The sequence below is a fragment of the Schistocerca serialis genome, chromosome 1 (assembly GCF_023864345.2).
Source record: "Schistocerca serialis cubense isolate TAMUIC-IGC-003099 chromosome 1, iqSchSeri2.2, whole genome shotgun sequence".
In the NCBI taxonomy this organism is placed as follows: domain Eukaryota; kingdom Metazoa; phylum Arthropoda; class Insecta; order Orthoptera; family Acrididae; genus Schistocerca; species Schistocerca serialis.
This window is the reverse complement of record NC_064638.1, coordinates 969,142,540-969,169,309: the sequence shown is the minus strand read 5'-3', so window position 1 is coordinate 969,169,309 and position 26,770 is coordinate 969,142,540.

Sequence of the window (26,770 nt, the reverse complement as noted above, 5' to 3'; positions counted from 1 at the left end):
GAATCGGTTTTAAATAGTTCTTGCAAAAAAAGTTCTATTTACTTAAGTCATTAAGAAAGATTACAAGGTACGAGTTTCTAACTAACTATTTTGTGTTCAAAAATTTTATCCAATTAAAAAAATTTATCCGATGAAAAATTAAGTGGAATTTACCGTATTAATAATTGATATTTTAATATTTTTATGCTAACATGCCTCTACATGTTGTTTGACAAATGAGGCATCAGTTTAAAATAGGCACGCCAGTACAATGAAAAATCTTACTGTGATCGTTCGGGAATAGGAGAATCAAAATCACCTGTTTTTACGAAGGAGAAGATGAGAGGAGAATAAGGGTGCAAACCTTCTTGGGTAAAATATTCTGGAGGTAAAATAGTCCCCCAATCGGAACTTCGGGTGGGGAATACTCAAGAAGATGTTGTTATCAGGAGAAAGAAATCTGGCGTTCTAAGGATCGGAGCGTGGAATATCAGATCACTTAATCGGGCAGGTAGGTTAGAAAGTTTAAAAAGGGAAATGGATAGGTTAAAGTTAGATACAGTGGGAAGCAGTGAAGTTCGATGGCAGGAGGAACGAGACTTCTGGTCAGGTGAATACAGGGTAATAAATACAAAATTAAATAGGGGTAATGCAGGACTAGTTTTAATAATGAATATAGAAATAAGAGCACTGGTCAGCTAATATTAACAGCATAGTGAACGCATTATTGTAGCCAAGATAGACACGAAGCCCACACCTACCACAGTAGTACAAGTTTATATTCCAACTAGCTCCGCAGATGATGAAGAGATTGAAGAAATGTATGATGAGATAAAAGAAATTATTCAGATAGTGAATAGAGACGAAAATTTTATAGTCATGGGGGACTGGAGTTCGATAGTAGGAAAAGGAAGAGAAGGAAAATTAGTAGGTGAGTATGGAATGGGGTTAAGGAATGAAAGAGGAAGCCGCCTGGTAGAATTTTGCACAAAGGATAGCTTGATCATAGCTAACAGTTGGTTTAAGAGTCATGAAAGAAGGTTGTATACATGGAAGAGGCCTGGAGACACTGGAAGGTTTCAGATAGATTATATAATGGTACGACAGAGATTTAGAAACCAGGTTTTATTGTAAGACATTTCCAGGGGCAGATGTGGACTCTGACCACAATCTATTGGTTATGAACTATAGAGTAAAACTGATTGAACTGCAAAGAGGTGGGAATTTAAGAAGATGAGTCCAGCATAAGCTGAAAGAACCAGAGGTTTTAGAGAGTTTCTGAGAGAGCATTAGGGAACGGTTGACAGGAACAGGGGAAAGAAATATGATAGAAGAAGAATGGGTAGCTTTGAGAGATGAAATAGTGAAGACAGCAGAGGATCACGCAGGTAAAAAGACGAGGGCTAACAGAAGAGATATTGAATTTTATTGATGAAAAGAGAAACTACAAAAATGCAGTAAATGAAGCAGGCAAATAGGAATACAAAACGTCTCGAAAATGAGATCGACAGGAAGTGCGAAATGGCTAAGCAGGGGTGGCTAGAGGAAAAATATAAGGATGTAGAGGCTTATCTCAGTAGGGGTAAGATAAATACTGCCTACAGGAAAATTAAAGACAACTTTGGAAAAAAGATAACAACTTGCACGATTATCAAGAACTCAGATGGAACCGCAGTTCTAAGCGAAGAAGAGAAAGCAGAAATATGGAAGGAGTATATAGAGGGTCTATACAACGGCGATGTTCTTGAGGACAATGTTATGGAAATGGAAGAGAATGTAGATGAAGATGAAATAGGAGATACGATACTGTGTGTAGAGTTTGACACAGCACTGAAAGAGCACTGAAATTCCAGTAGAACTACTGACAGCCTTGGGAGAGCCAGGCCTAACAAAACTCTACCATCTGGTGAGAAAGATTTTGAGACAGGCGAAATACCCTCAGACGTCAAGAAGAATACAATAATTCCAATCCCAAAGAAAGCAGGTGTTGACAGATGGGAAAATTACCGAACTATCAGTTTAATAAGTGACGGCTGCAAAAAAATACTAACACGAATTATTTACAGACGAATGGAAAAACTGGTAGAAGCCGACTTCGGGGAACATCAGTTTGGATTCCGCAGAAATGTTGGAACACGTGAGGCAATACTGAAATTACGACTTATCTTAGAAGATAGACTAAGGAAACAGAAGCCTACGTTTCTAGCATTTGTAGACTTGGAGAAAGATTTTGACAATGTTGACTGGAAAACTCTCACTCAAATTCTGAAGGTGGCAGGGGTAAAACAGAGGGAGCGAATGACTATTTACAATGTGTACAGAAACCAGATGGCAGTTATAAGGGTCGAGGGACATGAAAGGGAAGCAGTGGTTGGGAAGGGAGTGACACAGGGTTGTAGCCTCTCCCCGATGTTATTCAATCTGTATACTGAGCAAGCAATAAAGGAAACAAAAGAAAAGTTCGGAGTAGGTACTAAAATCCACGGAGAAGAAATAAAAACTTCGAGGTTCGCCGATGACATTGTAATTCGGTCAGAGACAGCAAAGGACTTGTAAGAGCAGTTGAAGGGAACGGACAGTGTCTTGAAAGGAGGATATAAGATGAACTACAACAAAAGCAGAACGAGGATAATGGAATGTAGTCGAATTAAGTCGGGTGATGCTGCGGGAATTAGATTAGGAAATGAGACACATAAAGTAGTAAATGAGTTTCGCTGTTTGGGGAGCAAAATAACTGATGATGGTCGAAGTACAGCGGATATAAAATGTAGACTGGCAATGGAAAGGAAAGCGTTTCTGAAGAAGAGAAATTTGTTAACATCGAGTATAGATTTAAGTGTCAGGAAGTCGTTTCTGAAAGTATTTGTATGGAGTGTAGCCATGTATGGAAGTGGAACATGGACGATAAATAGTTTGGACAGGAAGAGAATGTAAGCTTTCGAAATGTGGTGCTACAGAAGAATGCTGAAGATTAGATGGGTAGATCACATAACTAATGAGGAGGTACTGAATAGAATTGGGGAGAAGAGGAGTTTGTGGCACACCTTGACTAGAAGGAGGGATCGGTTGGTAGGACATGTTCTGAAGCATCAAGGGATCACAAATTTAGCGTTTGAGGGCAGCGTGGAGGGTGAAAACCGTAGAGGGAGACCAAGAGATGAATACACTAAGCAGATTCAGAAGGATGTAGGTTGCAGTAAGTACTGGGAGATGAAGAAGCTTGCACAGGATAGAGTAGCATGGAGAGCTGCATCAAACCAGTCTCTGGACTGAAGACCACAACAACAACACGATTATCTGCTAATGACAATTTTGCCTTGATTACCATCCAGTAGTAAGGTACGTGGCCCGATTTCAGTCTCATGTGTGTAATGGATATGTTTAGCATCATTACGCAGGGGATGGTTGGGTTAGATACAGTCCGCTTGCAGAGGCTTAGGCAGATATTGCGCTTATAGACGGTCGGCGCTTACCAGCCCCTATCTCGGGAACCCATTTTCGCAAAATCCGTACGCACTTAATCCTGGTCATACGCCGAAATACAGGGGCACCTTTGGTTTTTCGAATATGACGTACTTGGAGACCGTTGCGCCTCATGACGAATTCATTTTAAAACAATATTCTGTTCTTTGTTAACAGTAAAGTAAATTTACTGATGGAGAGAGTACTGTTCCAGACCTCTACAATATTCCTCAGGTATTACGCAGAAGAATGTGAGTAAAGCCTGTTTTGTTTTCAAAATATTTCAGTTACATTGTCCGGAATGGTGGATCATTGTGTACCGACGCAGGCTTGGGAGGAACCATTATCATTGCCAGCACCTTCAGATACTGAGAGATCATTGATATTTTACCCGCAAAGTAGTAAAAAGTACTTCTTAACACAGCAGACGTTCTGTATAGAAAGATGTTTGGTGATCTATGAAAAATGTGACACGGTGCATTAGGATGTGATTCGAATTCATGTGTGCAGAGGCAAGAGGAGATCATCTGGAATATGTGTGTTTCCATAACAACCTGAACAAGATACATGAGGTGAGAATGGTAAATAGATAATATGCTGTTGTACAAACCCTTTGTTAATAGTTACTGACAGACGAGGCGTTGAGTTACGTTTGTATGAACCCGTTTATATGAACCCACCATACATTCACCCCTTTTTTGAGAAACGGTAGCTGAGGTAAGAATTTCACATTCATGGAATCTACCATGTTACTACGGAGTATTAAGTCGAGAAGCGAAACCACCTCGAATATAATTACAGAACCAATTCAGCACGGAAAAGAATACCTTCATTGAAAGAGTTAATGTTTCAACTTTATTTTCTTGAAGAGTTACCGGGTACTATGCTTCGCAGTGCAAACTGTTGCAATTGATTTCCAGAAAAAAACGCTGGGGAAGTGCGAGGTAACCCCCCTTACACCTCCTCCTTCCATGTGTAGTTCTCAAATGTAGAAACAAATTTGTGTTTAAAAGTTCATAATACGGAATAATAACAAGGCAGGGTCTTATGCACACGGTGATTAATCGCTGTGAGACATGGGACGCAAGGGAAGAAAATGTAGTCCTTATCAGCGGCGGTCAACATTAAGAGGTGAGATTATCGGGCGTGAGCCTTGGGCGATCCACTTACAAGTGGGGTATGCCCGCTGTTCATTATCCTCTGTCTGGAAGATGATATAAAGAATGTATTTTTCTGTATTTACTCCTGTGTCACAACACTTCCGTAATTATACGCAAAAAGAAACTAGAGACTCAGCTTAATGTCGGTGCATTAAGTAAGAAATATTATATCTGCAGCACAAAGCAGAACACCTAGCAAAAAAAAAAAAAAAAAAAAAAAAAAAAAAAAAATGGTTCAAATGGTTCGGAGCACTATGGGACTCAACTGCTGAGGTCATTACTCCTCTAGAACCTAGAACAAGTTAAACCTAACTAACCTAAGGACATCACAAACATCCATGCCCGAGGCAGGATTCGAACCTGCGACTGTAGCGGTCTTGCGGTTCCAGACTGCAGGGCCTTTAACCGCACGGCCACTTCGGCCGGCCAGAACACCTAGCCTAGTGGTTTTCAGTCTTTCTGAGACTGTACCCCCGGGTGCAACAGTCTGACATTAGATACGGTAGTAACCACCCCGTTCCTCTTGCGATAGTTAACATTAGCGCCTAACTAAACTTTAGAATCAAAAAGAATCTTCTTTGAACACTTCAATTTTTAAAACGACGGAAGATAAAAAGAATTCAGTTATTGTAGGTACGTTATTAAATCATGTATTAATGAGTCAATGAGACAGTGGTACTGCTTAGTTCTAACAGCATTCTTTGTAGAATAATGAAGCAGTATTCTGTGCGTCGCGATTGATACCTACAGCTCCTTCTCAGAGATGAAAGCTGACTGTCAACACTGAGGGCAGGCACTTGTTACAAACCGTGCATCCTCTGCAACGTTCCTGTCCCTAGCGACACTTGCTTCATACACACCCTGCATCGACATTTAAAATTGGTCAAATAAGTATATATGATAAACTTAGGTCTACTGTTAGTAAATCACTTAATTGCTAGATTCTTTACTTCCGAACCGGCCGAAAATGGAAGACTACAGGCTGTTTGTGACTGCCCGCGGTCACTAATGATGCTGCTAATAATAATAATAATAATGAGGCCCGGGAAAAGAATAGGCCTCCGGTATGTTCTGCCAGTCGTAAAAGGCGACGAAAAGAACAAACCACTAATAGGGCTAACCCCCCTTTTAGTGCGATTAGTTGGTTCAGGACAGAACTAAAGAAGCCTCGGACAAGCGCCGTCATGGTCGGGGACGACGCTTGAACCCTATTCCCGCCCACAATGGTAACGACACTGCTAGCCAACTGGAAAATGATTTAAATCCAAATAGAGGTGTTTTGCAGGATATGCTTCCAGCAACCACCCTAGAAGGAAAACAAAGACAGAGGATGAGATGGTCAGATGAAGTTAATCGACACCTCATGTTCTGTTATTACCAAGCAACAAACCTAGGAACCAACACAACTGGATACAGATCACAAGTATACACAACATTTATTACCAGATACCCAGAAATAAAATGTTTAACAGGACAACGACTAGCTGATCAGATCCGTGTAATAATAAAAATTAACAGGATACCCCAGTCAGAATTAGAATACATCAAACAACAAGTACAACAAATACTGGAACAAAATAATGTGCAATCAGAAGAAGAAGAAAATACAGTAATGGACTCAAACATCCCAGAGCAAACAAACAAAGAACAACACGCACCAATTAAACAATCAGAGGAAAACGAAATCTTAAGACAGCCACCAGAACAAGCACAAATAGAACACGAAGTGACACAGATGTTAGATATAGAAGAAAAATTTCAGCTAACATATATAGAATACAAAGACACAAATACAGACATTAGACCATTCTTGCATAGACCACCAAATAACCCACAAGTCGAAACAACAACAAAAACTATCAACACAATCATACACAACAAAATAAATGAAAACACAACTATGGAAGAGTTACAACTACTGGTTTATATAGGAGCACTCACTACACTAAATATACACACTAGGTAGAGATCAGAACCAACCAACACACAGAAGAAACCCACAAAACCAGCATGGCAACACAGGCTACAGATCAAAATAGAAAAACTGAGAAAAGACATCGGACAGCTAACACAATTTATAAGAAATAAAATCTCGGAAAAAAACGAAAAAGGTTAGGTAAAATCTCACAACAAGAAGCGACAGAGCAATTAGACGAAAAGAAGCAGAAATTTCAAGCATTAGCCAAACGACTCAGAAGATACAAAAAAAGTGAAAATAGAAGGAAACAAAACCAAACATTCAACACAAACCAAAAGAAATTTTACCAGACAATAGATAACACACACATTAAAATAAACAATCCACCAAACATAACAGACATGGAACACTTCTGGAGCAACATATGGTCAAACCCGGTACAACATAACAGGCATGCACGATGGATACAAGCAGAAACAGACACATACAAGATGAAACTTCCTGGCAGATTAAAACTGTGTGCCCGACCGAGACTCGAACTCGGGACCTTTGCCTTTCGCGGGCAAGTGCTCTACCAACTGAGCTACCGAAGCACGACTCACGCCCGGTACTCACAGCTTCACTTCTGCCAGTACCTCGTCTCCTACCTTCCAAACTTTACAGAAGCTCTCCTGCGAACCTTGCAGAACTAGCACTCCTGAAAGAAAGGATATTGCGGAGACATGGCTTAGCCACAGCCTGGGGGATGTTTCCAGAATGAGATTTTCACCCTGCAGCGGAGTGTGCGCTGATATGAAACTTCCTGGCAGATTAAAACTGTGAGCCCGACCGAGACTCGAACTCGGGACCTTTGCTTTTCGCGGGCAAGTGGTCTACCAACTGAGCTACCGAAGCACGACTCACGCCCGGTACTCACAGCTTCACTTCTGCCAGTACCTCGTCTCCTACCTTCCAAACTTTACAGAAGCTCTCCTGCGAACCTTGCAGAACTAGCACTCCTGAAAGAAAGGATATTGCGGAGACATGGCTTAGCCACAGCCTGGGGGATGTTTCCAGAATGAGATTTTCACTCTGCAGCGGAGTGTGCGCTGATATGAAACTTCCTGGCAGATTAAAACTGTGTGCCCGACCGAGACTCGAACTCGGGACTTTTGCCTTTCGCGGGCAAGTGCTCTACCAACTGAGCTACCGAAGCACTTGCCCGCGAAAGGCAAAGGTCCCGAGTTCGAGTCTCGGTCGGGCACACAGTTTCAATCGGCCAGGAAGTTTCATATCAGCGCACACTCCGCTGCAGAGTGAAAATCTCATTCTGGAAACATACAAGATGATACCACAAATGCCTGAAGTGATAATTTTGCAACATGAAGTCACCCAAGCAATTATTTCCACTCACAATTGGTAAGCCCCTGGAAATGATAAAATAGCAAATTTCTGGATAAAGAAGTTCACCTCAACACATTCACATCTAACTAAATTATTTAACAGTTACATTGCAGACCCATACACATTCCCTGATACACTAACACACTGAATAACATATCTGAAACCTAAAGATCAAGCAGACACAGCGAACCCAGCTAAATATCGCCCCATAACATGCCTACCAACAATATACAAAATATTAACTTCAGTCATTAAACAGAAATTAGTGACACATACAACACAGAACAAAATTATAAATGAAGAACAAAAAGGCTGTTGCAAAGGAGCACAAGGATGTAAAGAGCAACTGATAATAGATGCAGAGGTGACATATCAAGCTAAAACTAAACAAAGGTTGCTACACTACGCATACATTGATTACCAAAAAGCTTTTGATAGTGTACCCCACTCATGGTTACTACAAATATTGGAAATATACAAAGTAGATCCTAAATTGATACAGTTCCTAAACATAGTTATGAAAAATTGGAAAACCACACTTAATATCCAAACAAATTCAAATAATATCACATCACAGCCAATACAGATTAAGCGTGGAATATACCAAGGAGACTCATTAAGTCCTTTCTGGTTCTGCCTTGCTCTGAATCCACTATCCAACATGCTAAATAATACAAATTATGTATACAATATTACTGGAACATACCCACACAAAATCACACATTTGCTATACATGGATGATCTAAAACTACTGGCAGCAACAAATCAACAACTCAACCAATTACTAAAGATAACAGAAGGAATCAGCAATGATATAAGTATGGCTTTTGGAACAGACAAATGTAATAAAAATAGCATAGTCAAGGGAAAACACACTAAACAAGAAGATTACATATTGGATAACCACAGCGACTGCATAGAAGCGATGGAAAAAACGGATGCCTATAAATATCTAGGATACAGACAAAAAATAGGAATAGATAATACAAATATTGAAGAAGAACTAAAAGAAAAATATAGACAAAGACTAACAAAAATACTGAAAACAGAATTGACAGCAAGAAACAAGACAAAAGCTATAAATACTTATGCCATACCAATATTGACCTACTCATTTGGAGTAGTGAAGTGGAGTAACACAGACCTAGAACCACTCAATACACTTACACGATCACAATGCCACAAATATAGAATACATCACATACATTCAGCAACAGAAAGATTCACATTAAGCAGAAAGGAAGGAGGAAGGGGATTTATCGACATAAAAACCCTACATTACGGACAGGTAGACAATTTAAGAAAATTCTTTCTAGAACGAGCAGAAACTAGCAAAATACACAAGGCAATCACTCATATAAATACATCGGCTGCACCACTGCAATTTCATAACCACTTCTACAACCCTTTAGATCACATAACATCAACAGATACGAAGAAAGTAAATTGGAAAAAGAAAACACTTCATGGCAAGCACCCGTATCATCTAACACAGCCACACATCGATCAAGACGCATCCAACACATGGCTAAGAAAAGGCAATATATACAGTGAGACAGAAAGATTCATGATTGCAATACAGGATCAAACAATAAACACCAGGTATTACAGCAAGCATATTATTAAAGATCCAAATACCACAACGGATAAATGCAGACTTTGTAAACAACAAATAGAAACAGTAGATCACATCACAAGCGGATGAACAATACTAGCAAATACAGAATACCCCAGAAGACATGACAATGTCGCAAAAATAATACATCAACAGCTTGCCTTACAACATAAACTTTTAAAACAACACGTTCCTACATACAAGTATACACCACAAAATGTACTGGAGAATGATGAATACAAATTATACTGGAACAGAACCATTATAACAGATAAAACAACGCCACATAACAAACCTGACATCATACTCACCAAAAAAAAGAAGAAATTAACACAACTAATCGAAATATCCATACCCAATACAACAAATATACAAAAGAAAACAGGAGAAAAAATTGAAAAATACATTCAACTGGCTGAGGAAGTCAAAGACATGTGGCATCAGGATAAAGTTGACATCATACCAATTATACTATCAACTACAGGAGTCATACCACACAATATCCACCAGTACATCAATGCAATACAGCTACATCCAAACATATATATACAACTACAGAAATCCGTAATTATTGATACATGTTCAATTACCCGAAAGTTTCTAAATGCAATATAACACATACCGTACAGTTAAAAGGAAGTGACGCTTGATCAAGGTCCGCGTCACTCCATTTTTAACCGGACTTAACGTCTGAGAAAGTGAAGGAGATAATAATAATGATAATACCGTTTTAGTCCCTGAACAAGTAAAATAGCCATTACACAGTTTCATGTGTATTACTGTCAATTAATTAGTTTATTGTTGCGAAGTGAATAATGAAACTGTTTCTAGTCTATTGTGGAGCTACATACAACTCGGAGAAGACATTTTCATGAGATGTGATGTGTATGTCTCAATGTCACTCACATAGACGCAAGGTACAATGAGTATGCATGTAGTGGGTTGATTATGTGAGAGAAATGTCGTTCATACATTTGTTTCGCAACCTGTATCCTCCACCACATTAGCCATTCATATCTGCTTAGCCATTTTGCACTTCCTTTCAATCTCATATTTTATATGTACCGCCTAAAGGCAAATTAAAGAAGGCTTTAGAGAAAGAAGGATCAGCAGTGTGAATACCAAGAGTTCGAATGGAAGAAACGTCTTAAGCAAAGAACGGAAAGCTGAGAAGTTGAAGGAGTACATATAGAACCTATATAACGGATATGAACTGTGAGGGAATAATATAGAAACTGAGGAGGACGCAGATGAGGATGAATTGGGTGATGCGATATTACGAGAAGAATTTGACATGACGCTGAAAGACCTAAGTCGAAATAAGGCCCCGGGAGTAGAGACATTCTGCCGGAACTACTAATGCCCTCGGCAAAGCCATACGTGACAAAACTCTTCAAAATGGCTCTGAGCACTATGGGACTCAACACCTGAGGTCATAAGTCCCCTAGAACTTAGAACTACTTAAACCTAACTAACCTGAGGACATCACACACACCCATGCCCGAGGCAGGATTCGAACCTGCGACCGTAACAGTCCCGCGGTTCCGGACTGCAGCGCCAGAACCGCTAGACCACCGCGGCCGGCGACAAAACTCTTCCATCTGGTGTAGAAGTTGTATGAGACAGTTGAAATACCCTCAGGTTTCAAGAAAAATATAATAATTTCAATTCCAGAGACCGCAGGTGCTGACAGGTGTGAATGTTATTGAACTATCAATTTATTAATTCATGACTGCAAAATGCTACCACGAATTACGTACAGAAGAGTGTAAAAACTGGTAGAAGCAGACCTCAGGGAAGGTAAGTTTAAATTGAGAAAGAAATGTAGGAACGGGCGAGGTAATACTGACCCTACTATTTCTTTGAGAAGACAGGTTAAGAAAAGATGAACCTACGTTTATAACATTTGTAGACCGAGAAAATGCTTTGGCAATGCTGACCGGAAAACTCTCTTTGAAATTCTTAAGACAGCAGCGGTAACATACTGAGAGTGAAAGGGTATTTACAACTTGTACAGAAATCAGACAGGAGTTATAAGTCGAGGGGCATCAAAGGGAAGGAATGGTTGAGAAGAACAAGATTGTAGCTTATCGTCCATCGTCAATCTGTGCATTGAGTAAGCACCAAAGGGAAAAAAATTTGAACTGTCGAATTGAATCATGTGATGCTGAGGGAGGTAGATTACGAAACGAAAACTTAAAATGATAGATGAGTTTTCATATTTGGACAGCAAGATAACTGATGATGACAGAAGTAGAGAGGATATAAAATGTAGACTGGCAATAGCAAGAAAAGCATTTCTGAAGAAGAGCAATTTGTTAACATCGAATATAGATGTAAGGTTTAGGATATCTTTCCCTAAAATGTTTTTATGAAGTGTAACCATGTACGGAAGTAAAACAAGAGCTACAAACAGTTTCGGCAAGAAGAGAATAGAAGTTTTGAAATGTTGTGCTACAGAAGATTGTTGACCATCAGATGGGTAGATACGTAACCAATCAGGTAAGAAAAGAAATTTGTGGCACAACCTGACTAGAAGAAGGATTCGGTTGATATGACATATTCTCAAATATCTAGGGATCATCAATTTAGTATAAGAGGGAAGTGTGGTGGTAAAAATCGTGGACGGAGAAGAGGGTTGCACAGGCCAGAGTAGGATGGTGAGCTGAATCAAACCCTTCTTGGCACTGAAGATCTCAATAACAACAACGACACCATATTATGGCGTTATTTGAAAAAGAATGTAGTAATTAACGGTAACTTATGTAGTCCGTATTAGTCTTTGACGACTGAAAACAATTGACTCTTTTCATTTTTAACCCTCAGAAAATTGCATTTCACCCTCGGGGGCTAAGTACCCCCAGTATAGAAGCCACCAACTTCGCCACATTATCTCTGCATCTCAGTACAAATAAGGATTACTATGATTTTCCTACTGCCATATCAATATATTGTTCTGTGTCAGTATCGATAGATAATGAAGGGAGTGTTCGAACGTGCTTGAATCCACCCGTTAATGGAAAATTCGATAACTTGAATTTATCGCCTTAGTAACGTTGAGCTGAAGGTTTACTTCTACATCTACATACATATTTTGAAAGCCACCGTACGGTGCCTGGCGGAGGATACCCTGTATTAATGCTAATCATTTTCATTCCTGTTCCACTCGCAAGTAGAGCGGGGGAAGAACGTTTGTCTATATGCCTCTGCACGAGCCCTAATTTCCTTTGTTCTTTCCTTACGCGGCAACACAATCACACTGCACTCAGCTTCAAATGCCAGTTCTCTATATTTTCTCAATAACTTTCCGCAGAAAGAAACTCGCTTTCCCAACAGGCATTCCCCTTGGTGTTCCCGAACTATCTCTGTTACACTTACATTTGTTCCAACCCACTGGTAACAAGCCTAGCAGCCCGCCTCTGATTTGCCTCTTTGTCTTCCTTTAATCTGACCTGCCGCTGCTACCAAACACTTGAGCGGCACTCAAAGAATTAGTCTTACTTGTGTTGTTTATGGGGCCTCCTTTAGAGTTGAACCACATTTTTCTACAATTTTCCCGAAGTAACCGTAGTCGATGATTCGCCTTCCCAACTACAATGCTTACATGCTCGTTTCATTTCATATTGCTCTGCAACGTTAACGCCTAGACATTTTATCGACGTGACTGTGTGAAGCAGCATACCAGTAGCGTTTATTCGAACTTTACGGGTTTGTTTTTCTTATGCGCATTAGATTTCTTTTTTCTAAATTCAGAGCTAACTGCGATTCACCACAAGCATTAGAGATCTCGTTTAAGTCGTATCTTTCTACAGTCACTCAACGTCGACACCACGCCATACACTTCAGCATCATTAGCAAACAGACTGCTGTTCACCCCGTCCGCTATATCATTTATGTATATAGCAAATAACAGCAGTTCTATCAAACTTCCCTGGGGCACTCTTACCAAAACCCTTGCCTCTGATGAACACTACCCGCCGAGGACAACGTATTCATTTCTGTTACTTAAGAAATATTCATGGTACTCTCATATCTGGAAACCTGTTCCGTATGTCCGTATCTTCGTTAACAGAGTGCAGTGGGGCACGGTGTCATTTTTATTTATTTATTTGTTTATTTTGAAATGTAGTTATATGGTTCGCAGGATGTCACTTAGAAGAGGGAAAGATGAGTCTCCCACCAGCGGTGATTTCTAAAACCGTGCTGTTTCATGGAAAGAAGTATTCGTGTTTGAAGGAAAAATACTATTTGCGAACTGAAAATACGTCCAATACATCTGCAGCAAAACGATATTAAAGATACTGGTGTGTAATTTTGCGGACCCCGTATTTACCGTTTTTATGTACAGGAGAAACCTGTGATTTTTTCCAGTCGCTTGGGGCTGTACGCCGGGAGAGAGATTCGCGATAAATTCAAGCTAAAGTCAAGGAGCAACGCCGTAGAGTACTCTTTGGAAATCCGAACTGAGTTCCATCCGGACCTGGCGATTTATTTGCTTTCGGCTCTTTCAGTTGATTCCCTGCGCCAGGGCTGCTTATTATCATGCTGTCCATACGGGAGTCTCTGCGGTGGTCAAACTATTGTATGATTCTCCTGCGTGAACGATTTCTGAAACACGAAATTTTAATCTTCAGCTTCCTGTTTGCTATCTTCTAGGGGCACACCAGACTTGCCAACGAGCGACGGAGTCTCGAAGCGATTTTACGTAGGGCCAGATTTTTGGTCGGGTTCTCGGCAAGATCTTTTGCTAAGGTATGATGGAGGCAGTAGTACGCTTAGTGAATCAGTCTCTTTCTACTGACTTTTGCCGCTCTTCATTTGTGCATTCTCTTTCTGACAGCCTTCCGTAGACACCAACTTGTAAGTCAGAGTATTAATGTAATTCATAACTGTCTTTGAGTGCCCAATACAAAAATGATTCAGACAAATTATTTAGAGACGGTGGATAAGATAACATTTCCTCCTACTTTTAGATTATTGGGACGAATTCAGAAAATATAATTTTCTGACTATGGACTTCTGCCCTGTGAAATAAATGATACTCTAAATCCAAATTAACTATATTTCTTTAGCCATCGGAAATAAGTTTCCATATCATTTTTTTTCTCTTTCTCGCAGGATAGAGTTCCCTAATTATCCTTGTACGGCAAGTGTAAAACAATTAACTAAACAAGTTTTCCAGTAATTTTTATTTATTTACTTACTTTAGGGCATTATTTTATTATTGCTGTTATCTGCCTGTCACTCTTGAGCCACTGACTGAAACAAGTTACAGACACAGAACTACAGTTTCATGATATATAAAATGATGAATAGTTGTCTATTGTGATGTTCATTGTGGTTCTATGGATAACGGGATTTGATGAGGTTTCCTGGTAACTACAGGAGGAGAGTGTCCTACCCTTACAACAGTGCTAACTTCATCAGAAGCCAGCCAGACTGGGATGTGGAGAACGAAGTCTCCTGGAAGATTATAGACAGCAAAAGAGAAGCTACCATCAGGCTGCCATGACCAATACGGGACATTGAAGGCCCTCAACAGATTCAGGTGTGGCAAAGTGGAAGACTAATTGGATGTAGTGTAATGTGGGACTGGGCAGGACTCTGAACTGTTGATTTGCAGTAATCTGATCTAGCCATGTGACATGGAAGACCTGTTTGTATTGAATGACGGTACCTTCATTGGGAATGCGACTAGAATGGAGGGATGATGTGGATAGAATGGGTTGATATTAGTGATGATTTCACGTACTGGGACACGAAAGTGATTAAAATTATTCTAGGACAGTATGTAAAGGGTTTGAAAATAATAAAAACGTTTGATGCACTGATGCAAGGGCGGGAACAGGTCAAGTGTCGTGAGGATTGAAGTTATAAGTAGGTGGTTACAGGGGTTGTAATAGAAGCAAAGATGCTCTTGAGCTTAGTAAGTTGAGGAAGAGGCAGACGGATATGGAGGGTGACAGAGTGTGTTTGGATGGAGCGGAACAGATGTCCGTGGTACAATACTGTTAGTCAGTGCATACGTTTGAGGTGTCTGATCTTGTAGCACGGCCTGTTGTCAACGGGAAGGCGGCAGAAGTAAAGCAAATTTGCGGACTTCTCTCTGGAGCTACCAGCTGTGAAGTGTCAGCTGGGTCCCCGACAAACGTCATCGCGGCGTCAGCAAGGCTACTATACTTTATCATACACTTCTCAAAAATCGTTATATGACGACTCTCCACATGTAAATACATAAGAACATATAAGTTTTCAACAAAATACTAACAAAAAGTATTGTACGTAAAATGATTCACGTATATCGAATATTATTTTAATGAGCAAGAACCTTCGACAAAAATTCAGTCTCGCAGCTGACCTAGCGTCTGAAAGTAGACAAACTCCAATTAAGGGTGTTGAAGGGATTGTCTGACCTATGATAGTACTATTGTCTGATTTGTCAAGTTCGTGTAAACGCGCGGTATAGTAGGTTTTTTCACAACAAAAGACTGCTGCCCTGCAGGAGCCACGTTGCGGCAGCCTCTAAAAGGACAGCGAAAGCAGGTTTCTGGTTTCTATCAGGTCACTGACTTCGCACTTGTTTCTGATATGGTTACATTGGTTTTCTAATTAATAATCACTTCTTGCTTTCTTGTTGGATTTCTGATCCGTCCATGGCCTTAACTGTAACACCACCAGAGGTCCAACAGTTCGCAGGTTTCTTCACTTCTTTTCTTTACCCATTTCGTCCATTGCCTGGCTTCAGCATTACATACCTCTGTTGCACGCAGTTTGCATACAAGACACTGACTGCCCATTTCTTGTCGTAGTCCAGAATCTCTTCACCTCAACCAGTTGGACAAACCAACCATTCCACGGCAGTGGCTCATGTAGCTGACTGAGTTTCGTAGGCAGAGTTTCAGACCTAGTGGCTTAATCACTTGGAGTTACGTTCTTATACAGTACTAGGAAACTTTCCTCATACTGTCTCTATCAGATTTATGAGTCAGTCCATTCAAACATTCCTTTTATAAGCTAAGTGATTACGTTAGGCTTGTTTTAGAAAACACTACTCAACGAACTCAAAATCCCAAAATTGAACCGCGTGCTGATCGCTGCTGATGTGTGTGTACAGAATCTTCCAATATCTGCTTGATGAAGTAGATTTTAATCAAAAACTATAGCCTATGGCACTCAGTTTTCGCTTTCCCCAAGTTACTATGATTATCTTTCCTTCACGCACCGCTTAAATTTTTCAGTGTCACAATTTGCATTATTTTTGTTTAGTATGATTGAAACCAGTTGCTTGCAACCCCCTTAACTCCATAAAATTCAGTTGTTTCTGAAGAGAGAATCTCTAATTACAGAATCAAATGCTTTGGCGCAGAAAGAGTAATCCCCTGTATACACAGCTTCATCTTGTTGAAATGTAAGATGGCAACATAACCGACCGAGTGTGGAAAATATAGCCACAGTACAGGCTAGTAAAATCAGTGACCGAAGGCTGTAAGGAAGCAATTGTTCTGAAGAGAGGCAAATTTAAAAATAAATGTTATCAATAAGCATCAATAAGTTATTCTCATGTTTTCTCTTCATGAGAATATCATCGCTTATGCACTGTACGTTCTTATATTTGATAGAGCCTGAGATTTCCAGATGTAGCTCCTGTTGTCACACTAAATTCTTAACAATATTGAATTTAAATAATTTCCACATCCAGGCATGCAGGAAGCGTATCCGAACTTGCGCAAAGGGAGCAATTAAGTCTGTTAAAAATAATTCAGTTCCTTTTGTGCACAGACTGCAGCAGGAAACACAATTTATACTGCATCTAAAAATTACTTAATTGATAATAGTGTTTTCTCTCTACGTCTGTAAACAATCAAAAGTATAAAACGTCTGCTAGAATGGATAAACAGTTTGATGAAATGCGTGGATTAGCATTTACAGAAAGTCAGATCATGAATCTGTAAGTTTTTTAAAATGTTTCAGTGAAGTAGGCACTTATTTCTTACAAATCATTCATAAATTTTCTTGTGTGATAAGGGCACACGTAACACAAAAACTGCGAAAACAAGCACACACTACTATCACAGCCAACGGTGTCAATACCGTTATTTCACCGCGTACTGTTGGCTCTAAATAATCTGGAATCATGTCTCTGCTACTCTGGAAGAGCGATGTTATGCATCTCCATAGTGAATGAGCACATGGAATTGTCAGAGAACTTATTCGGTAACTTTTGCAATGACTAGGGTAGTTAAAAACTAAAATACCAATATGTTGAAAGTCTTAAAATATAAGCGGTGATAAATATAATCGAATACAGAGCAGCACAGTTTGACAAGTGTTTTGTAGGGAAAGATCTGTTGGTGTTAAAATATGGTTCTGATGTTACGCAACTAATATTTAATATTATACTTCAGGAGTGCAGCAGTACTTTAGACCAACAAGGTGTCATCCAGAAGAACACTTGATACAGAGACAGCTAGAAAGAGAGAGAGATAGAGAAAATACGAAGATGACTCAAAGAGAAGAACGATAGAAAGAAGTCTAGAGAATCACTTTACTGGAGAAAGGGTAAATATTGTGTCCTAGTCTAGGGATGCGAAATATTAGGTACTTTTATAGAAGACGAATAATAGGAAGTAAACGATAGCGAAAGGTAGAGATTAGCAGATGTGACATTGAGCACTGTTAAAACTAGTCTGGTCGTATGTAAAGTACACTAGCGGCAAGACGCAGTCAATACCGCTGCGGAGTGCCGATGGTACTGTTACCGACGACTGTGCCGCTAAAGCGGAGTTATTGAACGCAGTTTTCCGAATTTCCTTCACCAGGGAAGACGAATGGAATATTCCAGAATTTGAAACACGAACAGCTGCTAGCATGAGTTTCTTATAAGTAGATACCTTAGGGGTTGCGAAGCAACTCATATTGCTTGATTCGGGCAAGTCTTCAGGTACAGATTGTATAACGATTAGGTTCGTTTCAGATTACGCTGATACAATAGCTCCCTGCTTAGCAATCATATACAACCGCTCGGTCACCGATAGATCTGTACCTGCAGATTGGAAAATTGCGCAGGTCGCACCAGTGTTTAAGAAGGGTAGTAGGAGTAATCCATTTAACTACAGACCTATATCATTGACGTCGGTTTGCAGTATTTTCGGAGCATATACTGTATTCAAACATTATGAATCACCTCGAAGGGAACGATCTAATGATACTTAATCAGCATGGTTTCACAAAACATCGTTCTTGTGCAACGCAGCTAGCTCTTTATTCGCACGAAGTAATGGCCGCTAACGACAGGGGATCTCAAGTTGATTCCGTGTTTCTAGATTTCCGGAAAGCTTTTGACACCGTTCCTCACAAGCGACTTCTAATCAAGCTGCGGGCCTATGAAGTATCGTCTCAGTTGTGCCTCTGGATTCGTGATTTCCTGTCAGGAAGGTCGCAGTTCGTAGTAATAGACGGAAAATCATCGAGTAAAACTGAAGTGATATCAGGTGTACCCCAGGGAAGCGTCCTGGGACCTCTGCTGTTCCTGATCTATATAAATGACCTGGGTGACAATCTGAGCAATTCTCTTAGGTTGTTCGCAGATGATGCTGTAATTTACCATCTAGTAAGGTCATCCGAAGACCAGTATCAGTTGCAAAGCGATTTAGGAAAGATTGCTGTATGGTGTGGCAGGTGGCAGTTGACGCTAAATAACGAAAAGTGTGAGGTGATCCACATGAATTCCAAAAGAAATCCGTTGGAATTAGATTACTCGATAAATAGTACAATTCTCAAGGCTGTCAATTCAACTAAGTACCTGGGTGTAAAAATTACGAACAACTTCAGCTGGAAAGACCACATAGATAATATTGTGGGGAAGGTGAGCCAAAGGTTGCGTTTCATTGGCAGGACACTTAGAAGATGCAACAAGTTCAATAAAGAGACAGCTTACACTACACTCGTGCGTCCTCTGTTAGAATATTGCTGCGCGGTGTGGAATCCTTACCAGGTGGGATTGACGGAGGACATCGAAAGGATGCAAAAAAGGGCAGCTCGTTTTGTATTATCACGTAATAGGGGAGAGAGTGTGGCAGATATGATACGCGAGTTGGGGTGGAAGTCATTAAAGCAAAGACGTTTTTCATCGCGGCGAGATCTATTTACGAAATTTCAGTCACCACCTTTCTCTTCCGAATGGGAAAATATTTTGTTGAGCCCAACCTACACAGGTAGGAATGACCATCAAAATAAAATAAGAGAAATCAGAGCTCGAACAGAAAGGTCTGGGTGTTCGTTTTTCCCGCGCGCTGTTCGGGAGTGGAATGGTAGGGAGATAGTATGATTGTGGTTCGATGAACCCTCTGTCAAACACTTAAATGTGAATTGTAGAGTAATCATGTAGATGTAGATGTAGAAGTGGTAAGATCTCCGAGAATATTATATACATAATACGTGAACTCCAATAAAAATTAGAGAAATCGATAACCTCATTTGAGCTACCTACGACCCACAGCATAAGACAATTCTGAGGCCACTGTACTCTTGATTGGAGTGCATCACAGTCTTAAAATATGGCGTCACTAGCGTCGCAATAGTATCTAAAGTTGAGAGCATTTGGCAACTGTCTATTTTATGCATCGCAAAGAGGTATACAAAAATGTAATGCCGTGATAATGGAAGGTGTAATATTGATTTTGAGCTGGTGCAAATAATAAATGAACGCTATGTTTCTAGCAGTTAATGGGAGGAGATAAATTATTGCCTTTCCGAAGTACAGAAGACAAATAATGAAATGGAACCAGTGATTATTCACATATACATAGCTCTTGCTATTTGAAAATTTGGCGTATTTTCGATAATATTCTGTGGGTTGAGTGCATAACGATGATTTACTTTTGAACATTGAACAAAGGCTACATGAAAATTATCACATGTCTTTAGATTACATCAATTACGTAAACACTACTCATAAGTTTCATGGGAATCATCTGGGAACTGAAAATATTTGCATCAATTCAGAAAATAATTTTAAAGCACATTAGAAGAAGATCAATTCTGAGCATTAGAGTGACTTAAGTAGTCTTCAGGTGTCGAACCTCCATCTACAACTGTAAGTTGGGCCTTGGAAGTTGAAGAATTATAAACTACCAGCATTCTCTGAAGTTAACTAGTCTTACACACTGACAATAAAAATTAAGTGAAACTAAGCAAGCAAAAAAAAAAAAAAAAAAAAAAAGAAACAAAAATATAAAAAGAAACTAAAATTCACAATGTATAATGTTTGATGTTTACATTATTGTGTATATCTGGATTCTGTCGTTAGAAAGTGTTAATAAAGATTAGTACAGATTACATCAAAAAGGCAAAAATGAATTTTGTGAAATATATATAGTCATTTAACGAACAGAAATATATCTGGAACAAGGGTTTTCATAGATCTTACAGGCACACAAATCGCACATGTTTATTACAATTGTTTTCATATTGAACTACCCTGCAGTGAGTGACAACATGTTTTGACTAAAATCCTTGTTCATATGTTTATGCGTTATTGTTTAAAGAACTCCAACATATGGGACTCACGGTACATTTTGAATTACTGAGACAAATTTCATTGTTTTTAATTTGAAACTGCGTGTACATGAAAGGCGTTTCATCTTCATTTAATGACAGTTGGTAGACATATCATGATTTTAATGTCAAATTAGGTAGAAACATCATAATATTATAAAAAGTTTATATTAGAGTGAAATAATGACGCAGTTCGCCATCTAGGCAGTGGTCTCTGTGCTAGTCTTGGCGCTATAAATACGCATTTTTGATGATGGTTCTTAAATAAGGGGGTCTCATTTTCTGTCATTCTTACCCGAACTGAGAGTCAAATGTTCTGGATATCAGGAAGACAAAACTTTTCAGCACAAGCAAAACCCACATTCAGCGGGTGCAGTCTTGCCGATACCTGCCTTTCTACCAAGGAATGTGTCTTACTACGCCACACCAAGTCTGGGCATTGGTGACAGTTGTGAGCCTCATATCTAAATTTCCAAACTTTCCAAAATAGTTTATAGAAACATCTAGCACTATATCATCAAGCTTCAGTTGTGTCACCATACTACACCTGTTGTAACTGTAGTACGTTAAATAATGGAGCGTTATTAAATAATTGGTGAAATGCTAATAGATGTTGACTCTGATATTTTGGTATATCGGAGTACCACTTAAATCCTGGTAAAGGAATTATCAAATTTTGAGGTTTCCTTTACCAGGACACAGATTAGCTGGCTGTGTTTCAGAGAGTTCCTTGCTGAGTGGGGGAGTGGCCACGTATGTAGAAAACAGTATTCCATTTGAGTCCATAGACGTACCACAGCACTGCACTGAACAAATATGTGAATGTCGTTCATTGGCAGTTAAATTAAAAGAAACTAAACTTCTAATTGTTGTTGATTATAGAACCCCTTACTCTGACTTCAGAGCATTTCTGCTCAAGCTAGAGAGGATTCTTGGTTTACATTATAGGAAGTACCAAAAATTAGATATGTGCGGTGCCTTCAGTATTACTTTTATACATGATTTTGCAAGAAAAAGGATATTGGTAGTTCGTCTAGTCTCATACGAACTGATGCAGACTGTGCTTTTTCCAACTAGGGTGTAGGAGAACAGTAGCACAGCCACAGTCTACATCTTTATTCATTCTTCATTACTAGATGGGCATTCTCTAAATAAAAGAGTGAATTGAATTTCAGACCATGATGCACAAATTTTAACACTAAAGTGCTTTTGTACTCAAACTAATGTCATATATAATTACAACATATGTAGGAATGCTAATCCAACGGCAATAGAGTGTTTTCTAAACCTCGTTAAGGAACAACAGTGACAGGATATTTATAGTGACAGTAACATAGCTGACAAATATAATGCATTCCTTAACACATTTCTCATGTTCTTTGAGAGTTGCTTTCCATTACAACGTTCTAAATTGGGTACTTGCAGTAAAAGGCAACCTGGGTAAGTGACTAGTGGGATAAGGATATCATGTGGAACCAAGTAGGAATTATATCAAAATATTAGAAGCAGTCAAAATCAAGCTACAGTAGCCTATTACAAACAGTACTGTAAGGTGGTTAAAATGTTATTAGGAAGGAAAGGAGCATGTGATACACAAATAGAATAGCTAATTCCCATGATAAAATTAAAACCATATGGTCAGTTGTGAAGGAAGTATCTGATCAGCAACACAAGGTCGACAGTATAAAGTCAGATCGTACTAAAAATATTTTTGTTATTGATAAATCGGATATTTAACAATCATTTTCCAAGTATTGCTGGTGAATTAAATAAAAAATTTAGTTTCTACAGGGAATTGTATAACTCCCTTAGTAAAAGACTTTCCGAGATTAATATCTGAAACACTCCTCTGTGATACAGACAAGGGGGAGATGGAGTCCATAATTAAGTCACTGAAGACTAAGGACTCTCTTTGACATGATGTAGTGCCTACCAAAATATTAAAATACTGTGCTGCACATGTTAGCCCTGTACTTAGCCATATTTGTAATTTTCTCTTTAGGAATGGTTAGTTTCCTGAACGACTAAAGTACTCAGTAGTAAGGCAAGTTTATAAAAATGGAGCAAGGGATAATGTAGACAACTGTAGACCTATCTCTATGTCATCATTGTTTGCTAAAGTTACTGAGAAGGTTGTGTACGTAAGGATAGTTGATCATTTTGTATCACACTAGTTGCTATCAAATGTACAGTTCGACTTTGGAAATCGTTTAACAACTGAAAATGCTATATTCTCTTTTCTCTGTGAGGCACTGGATGGATTAAAAAAAAGGGTTCAAACGCTAGGCATATTTTATTTATTTAACTAAGGTATTTGATTGTGATGATCACAAAATATTGCTCCAGAAGTTAGACCATTATGGAATACAGGGAGTAGCACAGAATTGGTTCACCTCTTACTTTAAACAACAGACAGCAAAATATCATTATTCAAATTGATGAGAATGGCTGTGATGTGGGGTTTGAGTGGAATAGAGTCAAATGGGGGCGGAGGGTGATCAGTTTTGGGGCCACTCCTGTTCCTTATTATATAAACGGTATACCCACTAGTACTGCTGGTAATTCTATAATATTTCTGCTTGTTGGTGACAATAACTTGGTAGTAAAGTATGTTACATGCAACATTGGCTCTATTTCAAATAGTGCATCTCATGACATAATTTCATGGCCTGTAGAAAATAAACTAACGCTAAATCACAGTAAGACTCAGTTTTTACAGTTTCTAACACACACTTCAACAAAACCAACGTTTTAATTTAGCTGAATGGGTATATTATTGGCAAAACTGAACAGTTAAAATTTATAGATGTCCAGATAGATAGTAAACTGTCATGAACAGCTCATGTTTAGGATCAAATACCGTTGGAATAAGTAAAAAAAAAATGGCAACGTTAAGTCTTGTTCAAAAGAGTTAAAGTTGCCAATTTTACTATTCGTACGGTAATTGAGGTAAGTGATCGTTCGACACGAAAATTAGTCTACTTTTCTTATTTTCATTCGGTTATGTCGTATGGTATTGTATTTTCAGGTAACTCTCCCCACTCTAAAATAATATTTTTGGCTCCGAAACGGGCAATTCGGGCAATAAGTGGTGTAAGCTCGCGAACCTCTTGTCGATCCTTGTTCACTAGTCTGGGTATACTGACATTGACCTCTCAATGTATATATTCTTTACTGTCGTTTCTTGTGAACAATATCAGCTTATTCCCACGAATTAGCAATTTTCACTCAGTACAAGGCAGAAATAAAGTCTGTATTTAGATCGCACTTCCTTAACTCTAGTGCAGAAAGGTGTTAAGTATACTGATGGATCAATTTTCAATAAGCTATCACAAGAATTCAAAGAGCTTAGCAGTAATCACGCGCTTTAAAATCTAAACTGAAGAGTTGCCTCATGTGTCACTCCTTCTACTCTATTGAGGAGATCCTTGAAAAATTAAGCCGACTCCTATGTTATATTTTTGATTGCGTTTACTTATAGGTTGACATTTTTGGGTTCATTGAAAGGTGGCTACACTGAGCCACTGCGTCAGAGATTGCGCCAAAGAGTATTATTAAGCCGCCTCCACAGTGCTTGTCGAGAGCTCGTAGAAGTCAGTGCCTGTTAAGAACTCGTAGAAGTCAGTGCCTGTCGAGGTCTCGTGGTAGTCTGTGTTGAAATGTTGTAGCAGAGAGTGTTTGTTGAGATGTGCTATTGGAGAGTTCTGGTTGAGATATAATGTAAGGATTAGAATGATTTTCATCAATATAAATGAGGTAATTAACTCAGTTGTTTTTATTTTAGTTTCCTAAATAATGCGTCATTACAGGTTCAGTCAACAAAGCATCTGGCGTGTGTTCTTGTATTAGAGTGTAATTCTACTTTCCTTGAGCAATTATGGTATTTCTAATTTTCTTTTATCACGTCAGTATAATTGGTATTTAAAAATTTTTGTCTTGTTGAAGAAGAACCGTGCCAGATGTATAGGTTGAGTCACACTCCCACACACAGAACAATTACATTTGTGCTTGGGTTTTGTAGGTTTTATAGTTGCTGGGGACTTAATTAATTAATTGTGTTAACGAAAAATTTCATTTCATTCTTGTTGTTGTTCTTTGCAGTCAGATAGCGTAATAATACTAGTCAGGGCCAACCGATTACGAGACACAGCGTAATCGGACATACAGCTACTAAAAACTAAAAAAGTATTTTCAATCATATTTAATGAAGCCCCCATGCACGTGGCGACCGCTGCTTCGGATCGTCCCTTGGAATTCTTCTGATTGTAAAAATAGTAGACCGTAGTATTGTTGTAGTAATTTGAGTTTAGTAATTGTAGTCTGTATTGCATCTGTAGACTTGGTAATTGTCATTCTTCTAATGGTATTTTTTAAAAAATTCAAATTGTTGTCTTGTATACACGTTTGACAATCTAATGCAATTATTTCAATTGTTCGATTGATCGTGTTTGAGGGAGACATTGCATGTAAATGGTATTGTTGGAGATAAAGAGTCATTGTGTGTAATTTTCGTACAGTGACGAATTTTTTTTTATGTTTTATAAATGATTACGCGATCTATGAAAAAGGCGAAAATGATGAATAGTGAGAAAGATGAAATTGTTGGCATGGCGAACTCGCCAACACAGGGCAACAGTATGATGAATAATGGAGTTGAAAATAATTTAATAAGTCGGGAAGACAGTCCGGAACCACTTCAAAATTTTTCTCAATCAGAAAATTCACAGAATCTGAGTTTAACGACAGAAGATTCTGGAATAGTATCGAACACAGATAGCCTTATGGCTATGCAGAAGGAAGTTAGTTTTGCGGGAAATGTTAGGAGCGAAAAGAATTCTGAACAATTTAATATGGAGCAGCTGATGAGTGCAATATTAAATTTGGGATCACAAATGGGAACAATTAAAACAGAGATAGGAACAATTAAAACAGAGATGGGAAGTTTACGATCTGAATTAAAAACTGATATGGGAACAATGGAAACACGGATGGGAACAATGGAAACTCGGTTATTATCTGAATTTTAAACAGAGATGGGAACTTTGGAAACACGGTTAGACTCACGAATAGGGACATGTTTCAAAAATATGAAAGATGAATTAAAGAAAGAAATCAGAGAAGAAGTACAACCAATTTTGAATGCTCACAATAATAGATTAATTGCAGTAGAAATCAGACAAAGGGAACAGGATAGAGAACAAGAAGAAAGAGATTGCGTGATAGTACAGAAATTTTCAGAGTTAAATTTACAACGTGCAAACGATAAGGAGGAAATATTTGAGAGAATCGAAGAATCCGTACCAAATGACAGAATAAATAACTTAACACAACAATATGAACAGTTAACTACCAAATGTGTCAATACTGAAACCCGAGTCGCGACACTTACGGAAGACGTAAATAAACAGAAAGAACAATTATGTGACTTATCGGAAAGAGTTGAGGAAATTTCAGATAAACTGACAAATCTTAGTTTACATGGGGACAGAGATTCGGATGATACAGCTCCAGTACCATTTGCAGAAACCAAAGAGTATCAGAACATAAATAAGCATGTTGAAAATCAGGGAAAATTTAATGAACGCGTGAAAAGGGAATTTGAGGTATTAAAAAAGCAAGTCAAACAAATTCAAGGCGAAATCGTAGGAAAAGACGGCAAAGGAAATTTAGAATCACAGATACCAGAAGGGTTTGAAG